Source organism: Triturus cristatus, chromosome 2_2, assembly GCF_964204655.1.
Source record: "Triturus cristatus chromosome 2_2, aTriCri1.1, whole genome shotgun sequence".
NCBI classification, from domain to species: domain Eukaryota; kingdom Metazoa; phylum Chordata; class Amphibia; order Caudata; family Salamandridae; genus Triturus; species Triturus cristatus.
The window spans coordinates 447,624,779-447,651,245 of NC_140582.1; positions in this window are offsets into that span (position 1 = coordinate 447,624,779).

Here is a 26,467-nt window from a genome sequence, read left to right on the forward strand (position 1 = left end):
ACCCCATGAACGTCAATCATTCAATCAGCATTTGTATAGCGCAGCACAGTCAACCTTAAGGGCAATCTGGGCACTGAGATTGCTTGAGTTTTTTTGGAAGTCTGCCATGGAGGTTACTGTTTGAAGTTGAAGGGGCAGACCATTCCAGATCCTGGCAGCGAGTAAGGAGAATGAGAATCCCCCTCTACGGTTGTGATGGATGCGGGGTGTGTGCGAGGGTGAGTGAGGCGAAGCACAGGTATCTTGCTGGCAGATGAAAGTTTCATCGATGGCTGATGTTGGTCTAGTCCTTGATCGTTTAGAGCTTTATAAGTATGCTTGGAGATCTTGAACTGGCATCTCTTCTAGATGGGGTGCCAGTGGAGGTTTCTGAGGTGGTGGGGGGATGCGGGTCCATTTGTGTAGATCCAGGATGAGCCTGGCTGTGGTGTTCTGTATTGTCTGGAGTTTTGAGGAGCTGGGTGGAGAGTATGGTGCAGAGAGCATTGCCATAATCAAGGCAGTGATGAAGATAGCCTCCATGACGGTCTTTCTGGTGTTGATTTGGATCCATCTGAAAAGTCTGAGGAGCATGCGGAGGATGTGGAAACAGGAGGAGGTGACCTCACTGACTTGTTGTTTCATGGTCAGTTGGCTGTCGACGATGATGCCAACGTTGCATACATGATCTTTCGGTGTGGGTATTGGTCGTAGTTCTGCTGGCCACCAGCTGTGGTCCCATACGGAGGTGTTCTTCTCGAAGACAGTACTTCTGTTTTGTCGGAGTTGAGTTTGAAGCAGCTGCCTCTCATCAATTTGGCTACATTGGTCATGGCGCTGCAGAAGTTGGTTTTGTCGTTAGAGGCATTCTCTGGGAGCTAGAGGATTAGTTGAGTGTCGTCAGCCTAGGAGATTATGTTGAGTCCATGGGATCTGATGACGTCTGTGAGGGGAGTTATGTAGATGTTGAATAGGGTGGGGCTGAAGAATGATCCTTGTGGTACGCTGTATATGATGTTCTTGTGTGCAGAGGTGAAGAGAGGCAGTCAGATGCTCTGTGTGAAGCAATCCACATGAGGGTGTTTTTCTCTATGCCGACGTTGTGAAATCTGTCAATGAGGGTGTGTGGGAGACGGTATCGAACGCAGCAGAGAGGCCAAGGAAGATCAGGGCCACGGTCTCACCACAATCGAGGAGCGTTCTGATGTCACCTGTGCTGGCAATTGGTGTGGTCTCAGTGCTATGGTTGGAATGGGATCCTGATTGTGAGGCGCCGAGTAGGCGGTTTTGTTCCAGGTGTTCGGTGAGCTATTGTTTGATGGCTTTCTTGAGTTCTTTAGCTGGGTAGGAGAGCAGGGAGATCGGTCAGTAATTTTTTTAATTTGTCTTTTCTTGCTGCACAATTTAGTCAACCCTGCCGCATAATTTGGCCCTCCTCCCCTACCGCATAATTCCAGTGGAACTGGGCACTGTGCTGCAAATTAGTTGGAGTCCTTGGGCAGTTGGAGTGCACAGGCTCTCTTCAGGTGTTCTGTAAAAGTGCCCTGGAACGTCTGCTTCTGTTATTATATTACAGCAACACTTAATTTACTCTGTGAACAGAGACAGTAAACAAAAGCAGACATTCAGGCCATGCATGGTGATATAAAGTGTGCTTTGCCCTAGTTGTCATGGTCACCTCGCCAACTTGTTTATCCAGTGCAGGCCACAGATTTATCTCCATGGGTTAATTTATCAGCAGGGCCACCTGAATTATGCGGCTCTTCTCTGTTAGGCTACTAATCTCTTCAAGAGCTATAGATCTCACCAGACGTTGAGTTTATCAAGGGTGATGACAGAGTTAGCCCTACCACATTGCATTGCATTCACTGCTCACTATCACCAGCCTTGAAGAGTCAAGTATGCAAAGGGAGTACATTGGTTATTCAACTGGAATTAAGTAGTATTGGGACACAAATGGTGAATAACGTTTTTCACCAAGGATGCTGCCACTAGCCGGCTACTGCCCCAGGACTCAGAGAAAATCCCTTTCAGTTTTGTGCTGACTTTATTTTCATATCTATTAACATTGGAAGTGCTTAGAAAAAGACTTAATCAAGTTTGTGCACCTCACAGGTAACTTAACTCCCCCCCACTAGATGCAGTCCACTGGGTAGGTTTTATCCATGGTGTTAGGGGACTTGATATATAATCCTAACTTAATCACTTTACCAAAATAGACTGGTAGTAAAAACAGTATTAAGAATATGGGTGAACCGCTCAACACAGTGCTTTTACATCGAGGTGGCAGTCACTCGTCCTTCTCATCCGAACCAACCCCATCCCAGTTGTAGAGTTTTGTTTTTTACAATCAGTAGAACTTGTTAAACGTGTTAATCTGCTTACAAAATGCCATAACAACTAGCAACTCCAGCACCTTGAAACCCTCTCGAGTGATTTGTGTGCTCAATAAATCCTGATTGATTGATAGAAAGGGTTTTACCCTTACTTAGTGGAATGACTATTAACTCAGTTCCACTAATTTAAAGGGTTCATGGTAGACCACTGCTGGTTTAGAACCGCTTCTGTGCTTGTTCAAGGTGCTTTACTGTAGATGTTTTATAAACTACAGAGAGTTCTGTCAGTTGCCACAATTCTTACACAAGAATTGTGAAAGATGTTGAACATTCAACATTAGTATAAAAGGATCACAAAAATGATCCCTTTGGAAAAGGGGAGTTTCTTAGTATTAAAGTCTTTTCATTTCCATCCCCTGCCACCAAATCAGAACACATGTATGTTAACTTTTTGTGTGAAAATTAATCAAAGACTATAAAAACCACACAAGACAATTTCTAGATTTGTATATATTTATTATCATATATCAAACGTTGCATTTAATTTATTTTCTTTACTTTTTTTCAATATGCTGTCCATAGAATATTTATCACATACAATAAATTAAAAGACATATACATGGTATAATTGCTACACTTCAAGTTCAGTACTACCGTAATATATATGATTTTCTGTTACACCAGCGAAGATGGATAAATGGACTACTGAGATGGTTATGACCTACCTCCTTGAACGTAATTTAGGGGTTGCAGCTGCAACCCCTAACTTGCCCTTTGCGACCCCTGGCACTGCCTCTGCAACCCCCTGAACTTAGACGTGGCAAAGTCAGTGCCAGAAACACAGGGACAGCTCGTCCTTATGGATGTTGGTTGAAGCACCAATTTCCTAGTTCTCCGTCAGTTTTTTATTGCACTAAAAGTGAATTCTATCATATTATTCACTATTAGTGTAGTAGAAAAATGGAGCACAGTTAGTTTGGATATGACGCTATCTGGCAGCTGAGGTAAGTAAAAAATGCTTTTAAATCTATGTTCTGTTTATGCTTGTGTGTGAGTGTGCCTATGTAAGAGAGAGTGTGTATGAGTGTATGTGTGTGTATGTGTAAGCATATATGTGAGAGTGAAAGTAAAGGTCAAATGGCCTTGTGATGTAACTGTCGGGGTGCTGCGTGTCCAACTGCTTTTGCGGGTGGGACGGAGCAAGCCAGGAATAAAGAGGGAAGAGCACTTTGTGTTCTTGTGTACGCGTGCACGTCTTCTGTTCTCTACCCCCTGAACTTACCTGTTACTTCTGGGTCCTGTCGGCAGGCTAAGTCGGCGTTCTACATCGGGTCTTCTCTCCTCATTGCATGGTCTTCATTGCAGAAGTATTCCACGTCCAGGCTGGCCTCTCTCTCCGCTCGGGTCCTCAGTCAATGCTGAAACCGACACAAAAACAGAAAGACATGACATAACCATGTGAGATTAAATTTCGCTCAATATATAATTATCAGAACTGTCACCACAGTCTAGGAGATTCCGTTTGTATGCACATGACTGCTAGCTAAAATAGAAACAATTATGCATTACTACAAAGCACTTTACTGAAAATTAAGGATTTCGTTTTAATAGCATTTAGCCCTGCCTATTCTTTTTGGCATATTGTTGTTGTTTCTACTTGCGCATATTGGTTCTTTCTCTGCCATTGGGAGATATATTTTTTGGGGCTACCTTTTTATAGTTTTATTTCTCAACAAGGTGAGTACATTGATTATTTATACATACATTCGCTTCCTATTATTATTGACATCACCTAACACACATCTTCTTTTATATAGGAAGAAAAGTGCTTCTCAGTGTCTGATATTTCTAGTTAAAACAGAAGAGTGGAAATTCACAGGCATTTCTGTACTTCCGAAGATTCCTATGCAGCTCTGAATATCTTGGACGTGTGTCTTTTTTTTTTGGTTCCCTTGTTTCCCCTCTTTCCTGTGTCACCATTGTAGACTTTGACTTTGTTAGGCCTCTGTGGTGATTGGGGGAAGTTGGGACCTTGCCACTCGTTCTCTCTCTCCGTTGCGTAAACAACCACAGTGAGAGTTACAGAATGCGAAGCCCAGGTTTACTTTCCACCTGGGCGAGATGGAGACCATTCAAATAACATTAGCAGATGTGGCCCACCTGATAGGGAATTTACAAAAGGAAACACAAGCTCTTATGCTTAGAGTGGACGCATTACAGCAAAGTTCCGCTTCCGCAGCAGGAATCAATTCCAGTCCATCAGGGAATATATTTTCTGCTACTCCTTTCCCTTCATGGCTATCCCTGATATTACAAGTAACCACTCCTTCTGCCATTCAATTGGCTCCTCCTGAAAGGTTTATGGGAGACCCTTCTAAATTTGCTACTCTTATTAATCAGTGTCAATTGCATTTTATGTGCAAGGCATCGCGTTTTCCCATCGAGCAGGCCAAAGTGGCTTTTGTGCTGTCATATCAGGGCGGACCAGCGGCTACTTGGTAGATTCAGTTGGTAGAACCTATTGACCCTTTACTGTATAACTAAGCATCTTTAAAAGACAAACTGCATAGATTGTTTGACAGACACTCATTCATGCAATCAATTGATACAGAACTCTTGAATTTAAAGCAACGGTCAAAGGACATAATGACTTATGTTTCTAGTTTCAATAGCTTAGTTGCAGAGGCTGGGTGCCCTCAGGCAAAAAGAAGTGCCCTTTTGTTATATAGGACTACAGGATGATTTGAAGGATTTACTGGCTCAAGTAGTGGATCCACACTAGGCCTGGGCGGTAAATTCCGTTCGCGGAATTTGCGGAATTTGGGTAATTTCGCGTTCCGCGGAGAACGCGAAATTGCCCAAAAATCTGCGTTCCGCGACTTCACGAAATTTTTTGCTTGTTCGCGTTCTCAATATGCGTGTTCGCGAGATATTTCACCCCGAGCACGCAAACAGCGATCGCGAACAGGAAAAAAGTATCGCGAACAAGCAATTCCGCGTGTTCGCGGAATTTCTGCGTGTTCGCGGAGATTTTTTACCGTTTCGCGGAGATTTGCGTAACGCGATTACGCGAATTCCGCCCCCCCCTAATCCACACGAGTCATGTACGGCACTTATTGATCTACTGGTCAAATTAGACCATAGGAAAGGAGACGAGAAAAAGGACGCATGGACCTTAAGATAGTGATATACAAAGAGAAAAAGGTCAAATCTGAAAGGCCTATAGATGAAACTGAACCCATGCAAATAGGGAGTATAAGAGGTCCCTTTAGTGACGAGGAGCGTCAACGTTGCAGAGGCAAAAAGTTGTGTCGATACTGTGGAAAACCCGGACAATTCTTGAGGGACTGCCCAGTGAAGCCTAAAAGATGTAGCGAGTTGGGAAACTGCTGAGCCTGAGGTCTATGAAGACTATGTCATCGGGTAGATCAGGTTTAGTAGCTCCCAACTCAAGGTAAAGCATTGTCCTCTCCTTACCATTTTCTGATGACAGCCCATTTATCATGGAATGATAGGACTTTGGAAGTCCAAACCATGATTGACTCTGGTGCTACAGGGAATTTCATGAATCTGCATTGGGCAAGAGAGATCAATATTCCTGTAGAGTCCAAAAAAGTAATAGACGAGGTAAAAACTATTGACAGTAGTAGTATTAAGTATGGACTCATTACCCATACTACAGTGGATTTGTTGCTAGTTATACAAAAGCATCATCAAGAGACAGTGCAGTTTGTTCTCATTCAGTCACCTCAGTTTCAGGCTATTCTGGGCATTCCATGGTTAAGGCAACACAACCTGGATGTAGATTGATATAATCATACTGTATCTTTTAGTTCTGTATTCTGTAAGAACCATTTCCTTTCTGCCCTAGTACTACAAATGACAAAAGGAAATCACAGACAGCACACCATCAGGCTTGACTGATTTACCTTCCTGTTACTCAGTCATGGGAGAAGTCTTTGACAAAGAGAATGCCTCTGTTCTTCCACCCCATCGACCCTACGATTGTCGAATTGATCTGATTTCAGGTGAACAAATACCATGGAGTCATATTTATGCTTTGAATGAAAAAGAAAACCATTACCTGCTGGAGTATCTGGACGAAATGCTTTGCATAGGGTTCATAAGACATTCCCATTCCAGGGCTTCCTCACCTTTGTTCTTTATTCCCAAAATGGGAGGGAGGTCTCAGATGCTGCATCGACTATAGAGTCCTCAATAACATCACCATAAAGAACCGATACCCTTTGCCACTCATCCAATGACTACTTTAGCAGGTCAAAGACAGCCGTATCTTTACCAAGCTTGACTTCAGAGGAGCTTATCACCTAGTAAGGGTTCAAGATGGGGATGACTGGAAAACAGCATTCCGTGCTACGTTTGGTGTCGATGAGTATTTGTTGATGCCTTTTGGCCTTTGCAATGTCCCGGCCGCTTTTCAGTTCTTTATAAATGAGGCCTTACTACACATTTTGGACATCTATGATATAGCCTACATTGATGACATCTTGATACAGTCCTCCTCAACTTCTGAACATGTGAGTCATGTAAGAGCTGTCTTAGAAAGACTAAAAGACAACCATCTAAATGCTAAGTTGGATAAGTGTGAATTTCACACAACAGTACCCTTTTTGGGGATTGTGTCTCCCCGGATGGGGTGAGCATGGATCCTCCAAAAATAAATGCAATGACCAGCTGGCAAATCCCTCATTCAGTGAAGGGAGTACAACATTTTTTGGGGTTTGCCAATTTTTATAGGCGGGTTTATTGCTGACTGTGCGGCTTTGACAACTCCTATAACGGCACTGTTGAAAAAGTTGGCCTTCTGCTGCAGATGAAGCTTTTGTGAAACTAAAAGATACCTTTTTTACAGCCCCTGTTTTGAAACATCCCGACTCATCTTAACCTTTCATAGTAGAGGCAGACACCTCCCAAGTAGCCATGGGGGGGCAATGAGATCAAGAAATAGATTATTTACATCCTGTGACCTTTTACTCACGTACATTGACTCCCTCAGAGCAGAAATATTCAGTAGGAGACAGAGAGCTCCTTGCCATAAAAAGAGCCTTTGAAGCATGGTGTCAATACTTGATGGGCGCACTACATACTGTTACAGTTTTCACTGATCATAGAAATCTACAGTTCTTAAAGGCAACTAGAGCTCTATCTCTGAGACAATTATGTTGGGCTAACTATTTCAGTGTTTTTGGCTTTGTAATACTGTTTCAAGCAGGCACAAAGCATGGAAAGGCAGATGCCTTGTCAAGATTAGGATATGAAGAAGTAGAATTATTAAAAGAACACATCTCTATCATAGCCGAAGAACACCTTCTAGGGCCCATTTGTACCAAAGAGAACTATCTACAGCATGTACTACAGGCTCGGGATTTTGACAAAAATAAAAGAACTACAGCAGAAACATATGGGTTTCAGAAAACAAAACTTGCTATATATCCAGGGGGTCTGGTCTTACCTACGCTCCCATTACAGCAACAAATATTAGAATGGTCTCATGCACATCTGCTGTCAGGACATCCAGGGAATAAAAAAACTATGGATCTACTCAAAAGATCATTCTGGTGGCCCACTATGACCCAAGATACAAAACAATTCAAACAAAGGTGTTATATCTGTGCGCAGAGTTAGAGCTCTCATCAAGTCCCCACTGGTTTATTAATTCTAATGTCCACACCTCCTACATCATGGCATTCCATTTCGTTGGACTATTATAGTGGAGCTGCCACAATCAGCTCAAGAGTGCACTGTTATTCTAGTAGTAGTAGATATGTTGACAAACATATTTCACTTTATTCCATTACGAACACTACCTGCATCTGCAGAGTTAGCCAACATTATTTCACAACATATAGTGAGAGTACATGGTCTTACTTCTGTGATTGTATCTGATAGGGACCCCCAATTTTTGGAGAGTCTTGGGGGCGTTGTTACATATTGATGTTCATCTGTCCTCTAGCCACCATCCTCAAACTGATGGACAGATGGAAAGGATTCCCAATGTCTGGAGCAATATTTGCGATGTCAATTACAATCCTCTGATGAATGGGATGCCTTTTTGTGGACTGCCGAGTTTACATTTAATTATGGAATGCACTCCTCAATTGGCATTTCCCCTTTTTATTGTTACTATAGATTTCATACTCGATCTCTGCTTTTACCTCTCTCTGATTCTACCCCCCTCCTCTAGCCCAGGAGTTTTTGGAGTACATACACAACATACAGAAAGCTGCCCAGGTCAATTTGGATGAAGCTGAAAGTGTGTACAAGGGAAATATGGATCTTCACCATCGTTCTTCTCCTACTTACGTGGTGGGAGAATAAGTGTACTTATCCACACATAACATAGCTGTGAAAGGAATCTGTAAGTTCAAGCCTTGGTTCATTGAGTGTGAAGGAAATTACAATTCTTGATCCATTTGAAAGGATATGGGCCTGAAGACCTCACATGGGAATGTGCTGGACATGTACATGCTCCTAGACTGCTTTGTTTGTGTCACAGGCATTATCCTGGTGAGCCTAAACTGGTGCAGGGCTTTGTAGGGAGGGTGTACTGTCGGGTTGCCCTCTGTCCGAACGCATATGCGCGCGGGGCAGAACAAGCTCGGAATAAAGAGGGCAGGCTGAAAGGGAAGAGCTCTTCCCATTCTTGTGTACACGTGCGCGTCTTCCGCTCTTTGCCCCCTGAACTTTCCTGTTGCTTCCGGGTCCTGTTGGCAGGCTAAGTCGCCATTCGGCATCGGGTCTTCCCTCATCGTTGAATGGTTTAATTGCAGAAGTATTCCACGTCATGGCTGGCCTCTCTTTCTGCTCAGGTTCTCAGTCAAGCCTGAAACCGACACATAAACCGAAAGACAACAATTACAAGGCAGCAGTTCTACCGGCATTCACATGAGATTAAAATTGGCTTAGTGTATACTTATCTGAACTGTCTCCACAGTCTAGGAGATCCCATTTTCTTTGTACACGACTGCTAGCTAAAATAGAAAAAATTATGCATTACCACAAAGCATTTACTGAAAATTAAGTATTTAGTTTTGAATAGCATTTAGCCCTGCCTATGTTTACTTGTGTACATTGGTTCTTTCTCTGCCATTAGAAAAAATGTTTTTGGGTTTTTCCCAAGGAGCTTGTTATGATATGTTTGGGGCTACCTTTTTATAGTTTCATTTCTCAACAAGGTTAGTACATTGATTATTCATACATACATTCACGTTCTATTTAGGGAAATCACCTAACACGCATCTTCTAGTACATAGGAAGAAAAGTGCTTCTCATTATTTGATATTTCTAGTTAAAATGGAAGAAGGGAAATTTACAGGCATTTCTGTGATTCCAAAGATTCCTATGCAGCTCTGAATATCTTGGACATGTGCCTATTTTTTTGGTTCCCTTGTTTCCCCTATTCCCCGTGTCACCATTGTAGACTTTGACTTTGTTGGGCCTCTGTGGTGATTGGGGGAAGTTAGGACCTTGCCACTGGTTCCGCCTCGTCCCTGTGGAAACACCCAAGATGAGAGTTACAGTAACTTCCTCTACCCCTGACATTTACGTGAATTGACGTCCATGCCTACCTCAGATGTAGATACTAAGTGGAAGATCGGGTGCACGTGTGTGCCACTGCCTTATTGAGATGGGCGTTACACAAGATTTCATTAACTATGGGAATACTACTATGGTATGACTCTGTACTGTTATGATGGGTTTCAGTAAGGAAATAGGTAATTAATGTAGTTTTCGAGCAATATTGATAGCATGCTTACAGATTGCACAGCAATGGAGACCCATTGGATTCAGGAAGTATAGATATTTACAACCTAGAAAACAATTAATGTGGATAGACCCTCAAAAAGATATAAATACCTATGGGGTCATGTGAGGTTAGATATGTTGTGTGGGATCAATTAGTTGAGAAGAATTAGCTAGCCCCAGAACAAGATAATTGTTTGATCCGCAAGTCATTATTACTGCTGTTTCAAAATATTGCTTCTGGTTTGAAATATGTCATAGACTCTGTATCTCACTGCGCTTTGTGTATTATTAATACTCAGTCTAGTAAAAAAGGGGAAAAAGGGGAGACAATTGTTCACTCTTGTGGCAACTCAAATTACTTCATAAATTGTAAAATCTGGTATTTGTAAAGCGCAAACTACTCACCCTTACAGGTCTCAAGGCACTGGGGGCCGTCGTGGAAATTAAGTGAGCTATTGCCCAGAGTCACATGGTGCTGAGCTGATCTGCCTCCGGAGCCGGGGATCAAACCGTGAGCCCTGTACTCCAAAGTAAACTGCCCCGGCCGCTGCACCACACCTCTCATTCTTACCATTGACTTTATTAAGGTCATCATATTAAACATTAATAGAGAGTATACGATGTCTCAGATATGAAATCCATGCCTGTATATCCACGGGGTTCTCCCCAAGCTTCCTGTGTCATTGCCTGGTCCATACACCCCTTGCTCTTCACCCTCCAGTCATCCAATCAACCCCACACCCTTTTCTTACCCCTGGATTTCAGGGGTGTAGCTACCAGTGGTGCAGCTGGTGCAATGCGCAGAAGTGGTAGGGGTCCCAACTACAACAGGCCCTTTAGCCCTGAGGGGACACTTACTAGCATAGGTCTTGGAAGTATGAGTGCAAAATAACCATGATGGAGTTCTGAACATAAATGAGCAATAAAGATGACTTTAAATTTTGTTTTTATCTTGTCACATTTGCTTTGCGTTCAAAGACACAGGTGAAATGTCTGTCTAGTCTTCTGACAAATTGTTGCCTATTCTTTTAACATGTACACTGATGTTTACTTTTCTTTATCTTACTGGGAAAAGCTGAGGATTTTGTGAAGTGAACTATGTGTCAATCTTTCCAGTGTGAAAGGCTAGGCTGAAGGATGTCATTTTGTTCTAACACGCTAAAAAATTTAAATACCTATAAATGAAATTTACAAATATATCAAAATAAACAAACAGCTAGGAAAGCATGAATGGTGCACGTTTTTGTCTTAATCTGAAGTGTGATGGAAATAAGGATTTTAGTAGAATCAAAGCAAAGAAAGACACTTTACTTGGTGATGTGCAAATGATAATTATACGCTGAAACCCATTTTCCAAAAAGTATCTTTTGTGCACTATATGGTTTTATCAGTAAAAATATATGTATGTGCAAATTTAGTGGAAACAGCAATGGCAAATATGTTGTCTGTAAATTACAGTGAGCTACATCACCAAGTGTTAGTAATATATTTGTGACACTAGCTACATACTACATCCATACCTCTCTCCTGCTGAATGGATGTGGCTCATTTGCAACACTTTTTCTTTGTGAGACGCCTGGATTTTCAGAATCCCTATGAGTTCAGTGATGAGTTCAGTGAATTAAACATTGATGGCAGCAACCTCACTCTGAAAATTGTTCCAGTACTACTGTCCACTAGGGCCACAGAAGGTCTAACAGCAGTGGGAGCTTCCCGTTAACGCCATTTGATTCCCTCAGCTGTAAGAGTCAGGTTCTGAGCCGAAGAATTTACTGAAACCCCTGCAGGGGCACTATGAACATCACTGTGCGCTCACTGAATGGCCAAACAGTGCACATGCTCACTTTTGAAAATGCAGAGTGCACCATTTGGCCCTGGCCACTTGCCGCAAGCATATGTCAAAGAAGAAATTATGCCCAAGCTGCTGCATGTCTCCTGAAGACAAGACAATCACAGTAATCACTGCGTTCAGCTAGAAGGGTGCAGGGCAGGCAATGACAATTAGAAAAAGAACATAGATTTAATTAAGAAAGAGTGCCTGAAACGAGAAAACTATTAGTTTGAGTGTTGTTTGTTTCTTTTTATACTAAAATAAATACTTAAAAAATGCACAGGTAACTTGGGGTCGCTAATGTACAATTCATCCTGGAATAGGAATAGTTATCCTTTGAGACCAAAGGAAACTGTCCAGAATCTGGGAAAACAATATGTTGCTCCCCAGGGCCCATCTTATGTATTGGGCAAACATGAACAGTGCACCTGATTACAATGAATATGCTACCCTCAGGACATCTACAAACTCAGGGCTGCCCATGGTGCATTGCATCCAATGAAGTACAGAGCGGTTGCTTTTATTGCTTCACTGTTCAGGTGTTACCCACCTGCACTTTAGAAAGGAGACAGACATCCACCTGCAGGCGGGTTCAGTGAGTGACTGCACCTGCCTGCAGGGGGATGTCTGGTGGTCCCCTCAAGATGGCTGCCCTCAGGGGTGCATACTGATGATATATTGTGTACTTGTTAAAGAAATATACTTCTCTACATAATATTTGTTGCACGATTTCCATGCCAAATGTTTGCATGACTTAGATTGTACCTTGGAGCTAAAACATACCCTTGGCTCAAACTATTCCTTTTAATCTGTTAGCTCGCTCACCTCTACTACAGTACTGTACATAACAGTCACTCGAGTTCCTTCTCACTCTGTATCTAGATCAGGGCTACACACAACAGGAGTGTGTGCCCACTTTGTGTTCCCTCCAGGGCACTTTGGTATTACAGAAGGGGCCGCAAACACCTTTTGAGACCCCTTCTGTAATACTGATAGCGCTAGAACGCATGTAGTGCCAGACGTTATCTCAAGAGGGTATTTCCTGAGTTTCACAGGAGTGTGAATCCATGCAAATGTGGAAATCTCTTTGCCTTTGTGCCTGCATCCTACTATGATCATGGGTGAAAAGGCAAAGTAGCCGTCAGGAGGCGCACTGACAGTGTGCCACAAACAGATGGAACACTGTCAATGCACCCCTTGTGGGGCCCCAGCATCTTATGCCTTTGTGTGCATACACTTTACAAGGGCCAAACCTATTAGCTTTTTGTTGGAAAGTGCCCTTTTTGTATTGTCACACCCGCACCTTTTGCCCCAATGCTGATTGTTATGAGCCTGCAGTTTTTAATTTGTGAAGGCATGTTGCATAGGTGTTTTGCAAGATATGGAAGTCTGCATGGATGTTGAGCTTGCTGCAGGCAATATTTGTTTTAATATAAGGAAAATCAACAGTAAAAACTGGCCCAGCAGACCATAAAATAGGCCTACAAACAGCCAAATAAACGTCCCACACACTGACCTATCAGACCGGCTCATCATGCCCTGCATGATTGCCCTGTAGGCCAGTCTGACCCTGTGCACAAGGCCTCCATTGAGAAAGGTAAATACCTGGAAATACTTTGAGTTAGTCAATCTTTCAAATGTAAAATTATATTATAGCACTCATAAATGAGTAAACTAAGTACTTGGATTTCAAAAGATTGCACCTCACTTAGTTAAATCTGGAGGTTACATTAAAGCACATGTTCTAATTTTTCAGGCTTTCAGACATAAAGTTATCTCGTATTCCATCTGCTGTAATGCGGTTCCAGATTTACAAAAGCATTTTACTTTGGGAAATCCAGCAAAGGTGATACCCTAAATACAAAATATCAATTCATAGTGCACAATTGTGCTTTTCAGTGCTCAACTACCAATGCAAATCGCAATGCACACAGTACAGGTCTATGTGAATTGCAAATGAAAGGGGGAATCAAAGGAGCAAATACCCCTTCCTTGAAATTTGCATCGTAATGCACAGATCCTTCGCAACCACTCATGTAGGTGGAAGCTAGGCCTGGGTGGAGTTTGTGCAGTACTAGTCTGTGGAATTCCGCGAAGTGCCACTAAAACTCTGCTGCGCTCTGCGGAGTTCCACCAGCGGCTGAGTCTAAGTGGCGCTGTTTGCGATGATTTTAAGCACCGGGAGTTTGTCCTGCATTGTAAAAATCAGCGTGAACGGCACTCCGCGTTGTGCCGGAGGGTGCTGCTGCTTTTAGCCGCTCGAGTAGACATTCTACTTGAGAAGCAGCTTCCTCAATGTGAGCAGCAGATTTCTCAACACGACCAGTCGTGACCTGCCGCAACCTGCCGCGACCGCCCGCATTGGGAAATCTTGCCGAAGAAGGTCTAGAGTGTGATTTTTTCTTGTGAACGCTTGCCAACTTAATGTTGGTGAGCCGCGCAAGAGAATAAAACTCCACTCCGCGGAGTTTTGTGGAACTCTGCGCTCGGGAACGTGAAAAAAACTTTTTTTGTGTTCTTGGCTGTGAAAAATTGAACACATCAGAAGCATGTATTTGAAATGTATATTAAGTATGACTGACAATAGGAATATTAATGAACTGTTCCCAAAACGTTTCAGTTACACAAATAAGAAAATGTCGTTTGATATCCTGCTATTTATTAAGGGAGCATTTGACGTTGAAAACTTTAATTAAGAGTGTGTAAATTATGCTTCTGGTTTTAAAACAATAACATAATATATACGTTTGTCACTATTGAAGATTTGTATTAAAACAGTTTTTATTGTTTGCATAACAAACCAAATAAAACTTATGTCAAATATTTCAATAAATTCTAGGCTAATGCTGCACCGGCAGAAAGCGTTGGCAAAACTAATAGGTCGAAAAGGGGAGACTTATGGGCTTTACCGTTGCTTCTATAAAGGCTTTGCAGCAAGTTCAAACACCTGAACTCTGTGGGAACTGATATTAAAACCCCAGCGCCTTATGCAAAATGGAAAATGTGGTGACTACCCATGATGCAAAATTCCGAGCACTGACCACTTGTTCGGACCCTCTCAGATATGTGGAAGCCATTGGTAGAGTGGTTGTCCCTGCATAGTTTATGGCGTCCGCTCCCCCAGTAAGACACCAATCATTATGTGGGAGACCACGTTTCACTTACGCTGTCTGACCCTTACGAGCCTGTTTTCAGTTGCAAGACATACATATTTAACTTCAGATGGTTAACATATATGCAACACACCCAATTCAGGCGGGAAACTCAGAAGATTCCCGATTGTTTTTAAAAAATGGCTTTATTTTAGCTGTCTCACTAAATTGCCTCTGCTTTAAAAGAACTGAGAGGGGAAATTACATTCCCTGATTTTTGTAAAAAAAAAATCTCACTTTCTTTTTCTAAAATTATGGCATGCATGCATTAACTTCATCACACCTCACTCTGGGGCATTTTATCAAGCCAGGCGATAAAATTATCGCCGCTTTAGCGGCAGAAAACTGCCCTAAAACGGCGATAATGAGCTTGATAATATGCTCCATGTAATTCCAATTGAAGCCCATGTTAGATGTGAAGGATATCTAACATGGGCTTCAAATGGAATTCCATAGAGCATATTATCAAGCTCATTATCGCCGCTTTAGCGGCAGTTTTCTGTCGCTAAAGCGGGGATAATGTTATCGCCTGGCTTGATAATATGCCCCCCAGAAAGCCGAGTCTTGTATTAAAAGTGTATTTACTCTGTGGTTTCGAATGTATTTGGCAGTCATTGTGAATGAGCTGTGTAAGAGCGGAGGCGGGACAAGAGAACATACTATAACAAAGACTTTGTGGAGAGCAAGCATGACTGTCATAGTGAAATCGTGACCGAGCAGGTAATAAATAACATGCGGTTCAGCTACAAAATGAGGTAACAGACTCGCATTGTGTTCTCTGACAAGTGAAATATATATATTGGGATAACAGAGACAATGACTACCACAACCGTAGTGACTTCAGTTATGATGCACCCTGGGTACACTGCTGAGCTATTGTAATTTGTGAATACAAAAACCACATCCTGGGTCATACACCCAAACATGGATTCTAGGTGTCATCATAATTCTCACGTTTGAGAGTTACTGCACAATAAAAGTGGACTGTAGTGGATGACTCCAAGTGTGATGCGTTTAACAGAACAATCGTTCTTTTGAAAGTGTCATTCGTCGGCATCATTTAACTCCTGTAGTTCTCAAACATTCGCTAGTGCCGCGATACTGTTTCCAAGTGAGTTGGCAGCGCTGCGTTTGTATGTGGTATCCGGACAACCCTTCCATGTGTTTGACTAAACAGCAAACCACGTAAGAATACAAAACCTCGTATGCTGTTACGTAACTTCGTACGCCTGGGTGTGCTGCATGATGGGAGGTGTGCTGTTTAGAAAGACCTAAGAGGGCAGGTGAGGAAGGCAAAACAAAACTCATCTGAAGGCACCTGAAGATTGGCGCGGGGGCAGCTGTGGATGGGAGAAAAAAAGCTGTTTGACTGCGGAACAGAACACAGGGACCAGGCATCCCAAAAATGGCACAATTTCAAGTGTCACAAGTACCACAAGTACAGTCATTCACATATGGCTAACATAAAAGCATAAACAATGAAAGCTGCAGGCAGCTCTACAAAGCTGCAAATTCATATTGCAATCAGCAGGCTGGGTGTCCTCTCCTGATCCAATTTACCATCGACCTTTTGGAATTACTATTGGTCTGCACACCACTGCAAGCTATTAGGAACACCAGTGAGCCCATATGGTCTGGTGCAGAAAATGCAGAGTTGGGTAACATTTTTGAGTTTCGAGAACAGCAAGTTAAAGCATCAGTATGGTAGAAGGGACATGTAAGTAAGTAAATCTTTATTCGGTTATAAAAGGCAATAATAACCATTAAAGTACATATAAAACAATTCACACACAATATACATATTGTAAAAATTCTTTGAATTGACAGAGATTACTTCAGTCAAGATTTGCTCTATGTTTAAAAATACACTTTAAAAACGTACTAACACATTTCGTGATCAGTGCGGTATTCAAAAATTGCAAATGCAACATAGCGGGGCGACACCTTCTAAAACCAAGAGTTCTCAGCAATGGGATTAGCCATAGATTACGGTGTGTAGAATAGTATTTACAAAACAATACAGTATGCATTGTTGATTGTTCCGACATCTCATCGCAAGGGCACGCCATTAAACCCTCTTTCCAATTAGGGTATTTAGGAAAGGCTACGAGCCTATGGAAAACATTCAATCTAAATCGTGTCAACAAGAAACGCTCAAATTGTGACTCGACATAGGTCAAGTATGGTTCCATTTACAGTGTGGTCATAACTACCAAAGAGTGTTGGGCAGATGTTTTACTTATCTCCTTGCTCAATCGTAATTCTTCCATGTAGCTGAGAGCTCTCATTTTTAAATCTTTCTTCGGGATCTCAGCAATTAGTTCAGGGTTAGCATAATATTCATTAAGCCCCAGATCTGTGAGGAAGTTTTTCACGTAAAGCAGCCACTCAATTTTCCCCACATGTTCCAAGGACATGCAGTCTGCCACTATCTGTTTTGTGAGTAAGTTTTTTGTTGATGTCCAAATACGGCGCCACAACAAAAGAGGTTGGATTTTGGCCAAGTCTTCAATGTGGGGCATACCAAGTTCTGCGTGGCAGGCAAAGATTGATGCTCGCTTAGGAGCCATCAGGAGAAATCTCATGAATGTGTTCTCTGCTACCTGCAGGGCATTAGTATTTTTCTGTCCCCACAACCCCGCCCCATAGAGTGCGATGGAGTGGCACTTTGCTTTATAGATGCGAAGGAGCTCTACTGGTGGCCTCTTTCCTAGCTTCTGGGAACATTTTATGAGAGCAATTATTGCTCGCAGGAGTTGATGTTTACGTGCTTCAATAGCCGCTTTCCAATTAAGTTTTTCATCTATCATTACCCCGAGGTATGGGTATTGGGTAGTTGAGTCCACTCTCTCTTTATCAAGGGAAATGGTCCTTCCCCTTTTCTTTCCCTTTCCTGCCACCATCACATATGTTTTTTTTATATTTATTCTGAGGTCCAAGCTACCCATAAACTTTGAGTATCTATCTAGGGCTTTCTGCAACTCTCGCGGAGTACGTGCCAATATTACGGCGTCATCCGCATAGAGAAGCGCAGGTACGAGGCGATTTTTCACTCTAGGGAGGTCCTGCCCCCCTCTCAGCATCTCTACCTCGAGGCCGTTAGTATAAAGGAAGAAGAGAAAGGGGGCCAGCACACAACCCTGCCTCACGCCCCGCTCTACCTTAAAAGAGTCAGATAATTCGCCCTGTGTTCCAAAGCGGACCCTGGATGAGGCGTTGGAGTATAGTGCGCGAAGAAGGTGTACAAGGGCTGGGTCTATGCCCATGTCAGTGAGCACTGACGAAAGCTTCGAGTGGGAAACACAGTCAAAGGCCGCGGAAAGGTCGACATAAACCATGTATAACCTTCCTTGCTTTGCTGATACATATTTTCCCATTAATAGGGCTAAATTCAATGCCTGTTCAGTTATTCCGAAGCCCTCTCGAAAACCGAACTGGATGTCAGATAGTATATTAGAGTCATTTACCCACTCCTGAAGGTGCTGAAGAACCACTCTACCCAGGACTTTACCAAGGGAGTCCAATAATGAAATTGGCCTATAACAGGTCACATCTTCCCTGTTTCCCTTTTTGAAGATAGGGACCATGATGGATTGGGTCCAGGTTTTAATTAGCCCACACTTCATTACTGCATCAAACACTCTTTTTAAAATTGGGGCCCACAAATCTAGATTGAACTTGAAAAAATCAACTGGTACGCCGTCTGGGCCAGGGGCTTTTCCACATTTGCTCTTTTTAACAGCATTTATGACTTCATTTATTTCAAAATTTAAGGGAATCGGAAATAAGCTTTCTTGTGGGCTCTGATTACTCTCCTGTAATAAATCTACGCCTGGTGTTTTGCCAAAAACTATAGAAAAGTGATTTGCCCATATTGGGCCCTCAATCGCTACTTCTACTATTGGCAAATCACAAGTATCTGCCAGGAAGGGGGTCTTCACTACCTTCCAGAACTGCTCGCTGTTTCTATTCTGGGAACTCTCATATAATTGGTCCCAGAGAGCTTTTTTCAGATCTTGTTTTCTAATTTTGCAGGCTAGGCGGTAGGACCTCCTTAATCTACGGATCTCCTCTTGATCTCTTACAGGTTTTGTCAGCGCTTTTTTTAAGGATTTATGGGCCAGAGTACATTCATGGCCAAACCACCCTTTTTTCCCGCCATTGTTCCCTTTCTTATTACGAGTTAAAAGGTCCTTTACCTTCTCCATGATTAAACGGAAATTGTAAAGGAGTTCTTCTTCGCTAATAGCATTGTCGAGACACTTCACAATAGCGGGATATACCGCATAGACCACCTTATTTGTCATAGCTGCAGGGTCTATCTTTCCCCAGCCTATGGCATAGCCGTTTGTTTTTGTAAGGTAAATGTTGTTCTGGGCAAGTGCAGTCATCATCGAGTGTGATGTAAGTTGCCCCTGGTCAATAGCCAAGTCAAAAGCCAGTGCAGCGTGATCACTTTAGGTGTTGACTATCAGTCTGAAACTCTGAGCCTTGCTTTCAAGTGTTGCTGAGACCAATATATAGTCCATCGTCGACTCCCACCCCCTACCCAGATATGTAGGCTGTAACTGCCCTGATAAATTAATTTCATTTAAAATCACTAGGCCTAACTCTGACAGCGTTTCATTTAGGAAGTCTCCTACCTTAGTGTGGCAGAAGTGAGTCATATAATTATCTATATCTTCAGCCACACCACAGATATTGCTGTTTTTTGCATCGCAGGGGTAATGATTGATATCACCACCCCAAACGATGCTTGGGACGTCTGATCCTTGCATTGTTTTTGTCAGAATAGAGAGTTTGTTACGGAGAGTCCCAAGTAAATTTACTCTCTCACTTTCTGGCAAGTTGTCATACATGTTCACTAGAATTATTGTCCCATTCTTCGGGAGTGAGAATTTCAATATCTGATAATTGGGGTCTAGGGTAAGTGGTGTTACTTTTAACCCTGGTATGGTGTTTTTTATGAACACCGTCAGACCCCCCTTAGCCCTACCATGGGGCCCTGCCACTGCCGCTGAAAAATAGGTTTTATACCCTATCAGGTGCTGTTCATTGGTGGACCATGTCTCCTGTAGACAAATTACATGGTAACCTTGGACAAAGTCCAGCACGCTCCCATTCATTATTTTAGTGCGTAAGCCTGCAATATTCCATGACATAATTTGTACTATAGTGTCGTTTTTTCTAGGATCTGGGCGTTTATTTATACAGGCTGTCTCTACTGCTGGTGGGTGCTCTGGGGCTCTTTGCCCTACGTCACCCATCTGCATAGATTGATGGCTACTAATATTCCCCAGGGTAAAGGTGTCAGCTCCTCTAAGCAGTGTTAAAATAGGTACCGAGGAAGGATTGCTACTTTCCATTGCTTGTATTTCTGCACTTTCATTTGGGAGAACGGTGTCATTAGGGATAGTTTGATTTACCACAGTAAATTTTTGTGCTCGGGCCTGCTCTTCGCTAAGTCAATCTACATTTTCCAGGCCACACAGAGCTGAAAAGTGGTTATAGGTGGGTATATTGAACCTCTGATGTAACTGGGCGTAATTATTCAAATGCACAGGATTTAAGCTCTGGAATGGATGTTGGTTGTTAGCCGGACGCCTCCCAATAGACTGAGGGTTAAATAAATAGTTACGAGCGCTTTGATGGGGAAATTGATGGTCTACTTCCCGCCAGTCTAGGAGAGAGTCTTTTACAGGGTAGGGTTTACAATGAGAGGTCAATTCTCGTGGATAGAAGTAATTGACATAATGTGTTGAAATACCTTCCCCCCCTCTAGCTTCATACCAGTCGCCAATGCATCTAACGGCTCTGTGGTCTCTAAAGTTTATAATTATCACATCCCCCTTCTTTTCTTTTGGTCTTGTTCCCACCCAGCTTGTACGTCTCACCATTAGAATTTCCCCGTTTATATGTGCGGGGAGGGGTCGGTTTTGGTTCAACCAATAAATGGTTTTATTTTTTAAAGCATAGTGGTCCTCCCTGCTGTCCTCTGGGAGTTCAGGTACCCCTGTCATGATGATCGTATATGGGGCTGAGTCTGGGGGTAAATCCACTCTTCTACTTGGTGGAATGTACTGGGGCTGGGATAGCCATTCACCATTCCCATTGTCCATTGTATCTTTTCTCACCGTATTATTTGTTCCCTCAAGATTATTTTTGTTTTTGTTTTTTGGGTCTTCGACATTTCCTGTCAATCCAAGTTTGGAACTACTACCCACCCTTATCTCCCTATCTATTTCTATGTCGTTTGGTGGGGGATTAATTCTACCTATATCTGCAGTTTTTTTAGATAGCTTTCCCACAGAATTTTTCCCCAGTGCGGTATATGTTTTCCTTAAAGTACCGCTAGTTGATGGTTGTTCTGGGGAGATGGAGGGAGAAGTGGCTGGATCGACAGTGATAGTTTTAGTCTGAATTTTTAAAAGTTCAGATAGGGTCAAATTGTTCCCTTGCATTTGTTTGCCCAAGTCGTCCAAGTGTAGGCTTATTAGTCTAGTTCTCTCTAAGAGAGGGAGTAAAAGGGACTTAACCATGGTCTCTATTTTGGTGAATAGTTCACCCACAGGGTCCTGATCAGTAGATAGTCCTATAGTATTAATGCTTAAGGGAGAGTTATCTGTCACTAAGAGGCCGGTAAGAGTCGATGTTTGTGCTAAGGATTTAATCTTCTCCTTCTTAGCCAACGATGATATAATGGAAGGGCCTCGTCTCTTTCTTGAGGTATATTTATTCTCAGGGGGCCCTATAATCAGTGGGGGGGATATAACCAGGTTCGGCGAGTCTGATAACCCTGATATGGTTGAGCTAATTGTATTGTCATGAGGGGGAACCGTACCTGGGGAATTTATCTGAGGAGCTATTTCGTCCCTTTCAGGAATGAGGCCTGCTCCCTCATTTAACGCCCCCGGGGAGGGTACTTTCCCAATTGTGCCCAATGAAGAGCGTTTACCGGTTAACAAATCAAGGGATAAGCGCTTTTCTGTATCCGCAATTTCCTTCTCCAAAACAGTAGTTACGCGTTTGAAAAATTTATCTATTGTGCCAGAGACGGGGCCATTGGAAGTATTAACAGTTAGGGTAAGTGATTTCCCTACGTCTGATGGCATGTTAGAAAACTACGAAGGAATACTGAAAGAATGCCCCACGTTTACAAATCCAAATTGGCAAAAATAAAAGGTCCAAGAATTATAAATAGTTATGACAGTACAAGGTTACTACTCTTACGACACAGAAAAGATTAGGGGAGTGGCCCGTCCCGTCCTCAATCGTCCTCGGACGGCCACAGACGGCCCGCCCTTTGCCCGGGCTTAGCCCCGGTCTGCGTCCCGCTCGCGTCCCGCTATCGCGAGAAGAGGCGTGAGCTAAAAGGCACAGGCAGCAAAAGGAGGGGCCGGGAAGAGGCACCAGGTGCGCTGCACTAGAACGTTGCAGGGCAGCCTGGGCCTCGCAGTCCCGGCTTCAGGGATAGATAGCGCTGTATGTGAAACTTCCTCCGGGGGTTAAAATGATTAAAAGGTTCTCCAGCTACTCCTCCAAATGTTCAGGCAGCGTTTAAACCCAAGTCCACAGTCCTCATATGTGAGCGGCTCCCGCGAAGCGGGGGCCGCGAGAAGTTTTAAAGGCACAGGCAGCAAGAGGAGGGGCCGGGAAGAGGAACCAGGTGCGCTGTACTAGAACGTTGCAGGGCAGCCTGGGCCTCGCAGTCCCGGCTTCAGGCATAGATAGCGCTGTATGTGAAACTTCCTCCGGGCGTTAAAATGATTAAAAGGTTCTCCAGCTACTCCTCCAAAAGTTCAGGCAGCGTTTAAACCCAAGTCCACAGTCCTCATCTGCTAGCGGCACCTGTGATAGACTCTCTCACTGATTTGGCATGCTCCACCATGTTGACATCTGGTAACTCAGTGGTGGCTGTTTATTCGGTCCCATGATGCACAGAGACTCCATGCATATCACTCTCTAACCTTCTGTCACAAATTATCCACAAGCGCTCCTCCACCCCGGTGACGCTGCTCTCCATACCTCCTTTCTTAAATCTTCAACCCTCTGACTAGTTCCAGGCCTCTACCACCTTCTTCCAATGAAACTCTGGCCACATGACTCTGAGTCTTCTGCTGCCTTATTTACTCAGCCACATTAAGCAGCCACTGTGGGCTCTGGGAATGCACCTCCAAGCCATAGGCATATTTGCAGGATTTCTGGTAATTATTCGAGGAATAAAAATAGTAATTTATTGTTTTTTTTATAAGGTTCCTGTTAGAAATGGCGATTTCTGGGTGGCTGAGGCTTGCGCCAAAGCCAGGCAGAAACCACCACTCTAGTCAGGGCTGGGGAGTTACACGCCAAAGATAACCCCTGCTCACCCCCTTGGTAGCTTGGCACGAGCAGACAGGCTTATCCCTGAGGCGATGTGTAAAGCGTTTGCGCGCGCACCCAGCAACAACACCCAAGGCCCACCACAAAGGAAACTCCACACAAGGTATTCTATAAAAATAGCCTTTGTATTATACACAACACATTAGATAAAAACACACACTCTACAATGTGCCAACAGGCACGGGCAGAATTTACAAGGGATTATATATACAGGGGACAGGGCCACATGGACCACTGTCAGGAATTAGCACTTAGAACATAGCACAAATCACCAATAGTAAACATAGGACATAACACAAAGTAACTGTAGAGCACAGCCAGTCTCTACTGGCGCACTTATGACCTCAGTGTCATCACACTAGCATCAGGTGTAAAACCTATCCTGCACCTATCACAGGGGCATAAATCACATTATGCAATTCTCGCAAGTCTAACGCCTTAGACCTAGCCCCCTAAGTACACCTACACTAGGGGCGTACACAACACAGGGAAGTACATTCTTCCTACCATCAACCTACGCAGGTAAAACAACCTCCTAGGCAGAACTAAACACATTTAGAGGTACAAGACACAGGGTGCGCCAAACATACTATACACAGTACATTTCCTAGCACCAAAAGCATGAACACAGGGTGCGCAAAACATACTACACCGTACATTTCCTAGCACCAAAATCGCATTATAGTCCAGGTTGCGCCAGAACCTAAACGTAGCAGCTGCCCACTACTTGCTGGGCAGCTGGGGACAAGGCAGGGCCTAAACGCTGCAGCTGGCACTAAGTGCTGCGCAGCTGTGGAAGTAAAATGAGGCATGGGCCCTCCAACGGTCCTTGATACACTGTCACAACGTTGGAGCCACCTAGGCTCTAGAAACAATATTGCCCCCTTGTTGGAGCCATCTGGCTCTGGAAATACATAGCCCCTCTGGAGCGCACCGGCTCCGTGATTAACTGGGGCCCCCAGAGCGTTGGAGCCCTCTGGCTCTAGACTACTGATGGCCCCGTGGGAGCCTCGTGGGCCCAAACCATAGATTGCCCAGAATAACGTGGGAGCGGCCCGCTGCAAGACGGGGCCGCTCGAAACTGGCAGTACCGCATCGTGCCTCAATCAGGCACCAACCAGAGGCCATACGGAGCATCCCCCCCAGCCCCTTCTTACTCACCGGGCTGTTCTCAGGGGGGACTCCTCTCCAGATGCAGCAGGCAGCAGGCGGGGCTCTCTCTTGCTCATGAGAGCCTCGCCGAGGATTCAGCTGCCACCACTCTCGCCGCAGGCTTCACCGGTGCAACGGGCGGGGCTCTCTCAACACCCTGGGAGCCCCTCTCGGCCCGCAACCACGCCTCCTTACTTCAGCTGGTCACCCGGGGCTCTCCCTCGCTCTCGGGAGCCCCGGGGGAAGACAACGGCTTCTTCCGCTTCCCGGCTCGCTGGCCGGAACTTCCCTCGCGCTGGGCCAAGCCCCGCCCACGTCTTGGCGCGGGCTGCCTGGCTTCCGGTTCTCCCGCGACTCGGGCCACAGCGGTGATTGAGGAGACAGTTACGTCGCGGGGTGGGCACCCGCGACGTGAGAAATATTTAGAAGGCGGCCATGACGTGGGGTGGGCACCCGCGATCATCACGGGCAAAGTCACGGGGTGGGCACCCGCATATACTTAACATAAAGCGGAGTAGGCTCCCGCTATTAATGACCAAAGAAGCGGGGTGGGCACCCGCGAAAGCAGCATCATGGGGGAATCCCTACGCTGGGGATTCCCTCTCTCTTGCTCGTTGTGCAGCGCCGTGCTGCGAGGCCCACGCGCTCCCAGGGCCCTTGGTAGGCTGTAACAAGCCTTGGCAAAGGGAAAAGTTCTAATCAGTCCTGGGCATTAGAAAAGGGAGCAAAGCAGCTCCCAGCCAAGGAAAAAGGTCCAGTAAGTCCATCTGGCATCCAGGGGCTGGGCAGGGCCCAGGGAGGCAAGCCTTCCCCTGGGCCCCAGCAGCAGCACGCCCCTGGTAGATTCGAGTTAGAACAAGAACATTTTGTAAGGGGACACAGCCCCTTTTTATACACCAAATCCCTTTGTTTGGGTTCAGGGTGAGGGGGAAAACCAGTCGCAGCTGGTTGGGGAGCACCCTTGATGTGCTCAGCCCCTCACTCTATTCACTGGCAGGGCTAGGGTCATCAGTCGCACCACAGGGGGCGGAGCCAGCAGTGTGTGGGGAAAACCCTGCCCTATTCAGGTCCAAGGTGCACTCCTCCCCAGCCATCAGCATGCTAATCTCACACTCACCACTGGGGCAGACCCAACCAGACTCCTGGAGCCAGGCTCACCAGCCAGCTCCAGCCAATCACACGCCAGACGCACTGCACACAGAAGTGCCCACTTCTAGAAGTGGCACTTCCACACTAGGTACATGCACGCCGCACACATCATCGCGCAGCATTCACTCCCACGAGTCCGCACATACCAAACTCGGGCCTGCACACCCCACACCTCAGGAACTACTAGGGACACATACATTCCCCATGCATTCCTATGGGAGGGCAGGCCTATCTCACCACATGCACTCAGAGCACGCACGCACTTTACCCTGGGACACAGGGAAAGTGCGCAGGAACCAAACAAATCACCACACCAAGTCACCAATAAAAAGCAAAAAGTTCAGGGGTGAACCTGCCAGAAGGGCCAAGTCCAACACAACCCCCTTCCAGCCAAAACGCAGGGCAGACCAATCACCACCGTGATGGTCTTCCCTGCTTGGGGCGATAGAACACGGACGCAGGCCCGCACTGCAGGGACACTCTCCGGTTCTACGCCATTCTCAATCAACATGGTTCCATCTGAAAAAAAAACAACCGCAAAGAACTCAGGCCCAACTAGGCTACCCCACTGGTACTACCTAGTTGTCCACGGCCAGGACCAGGCCCTAGGCCACCCAGATACCACTGGTCCTTGCCAAACCCAGAGTGGGGGGTAGTAACCCCTGGCATACAAGCCATTCTCCACTCTCCCTCTCAGTGTAGTTCCCAACTACCACTGATCC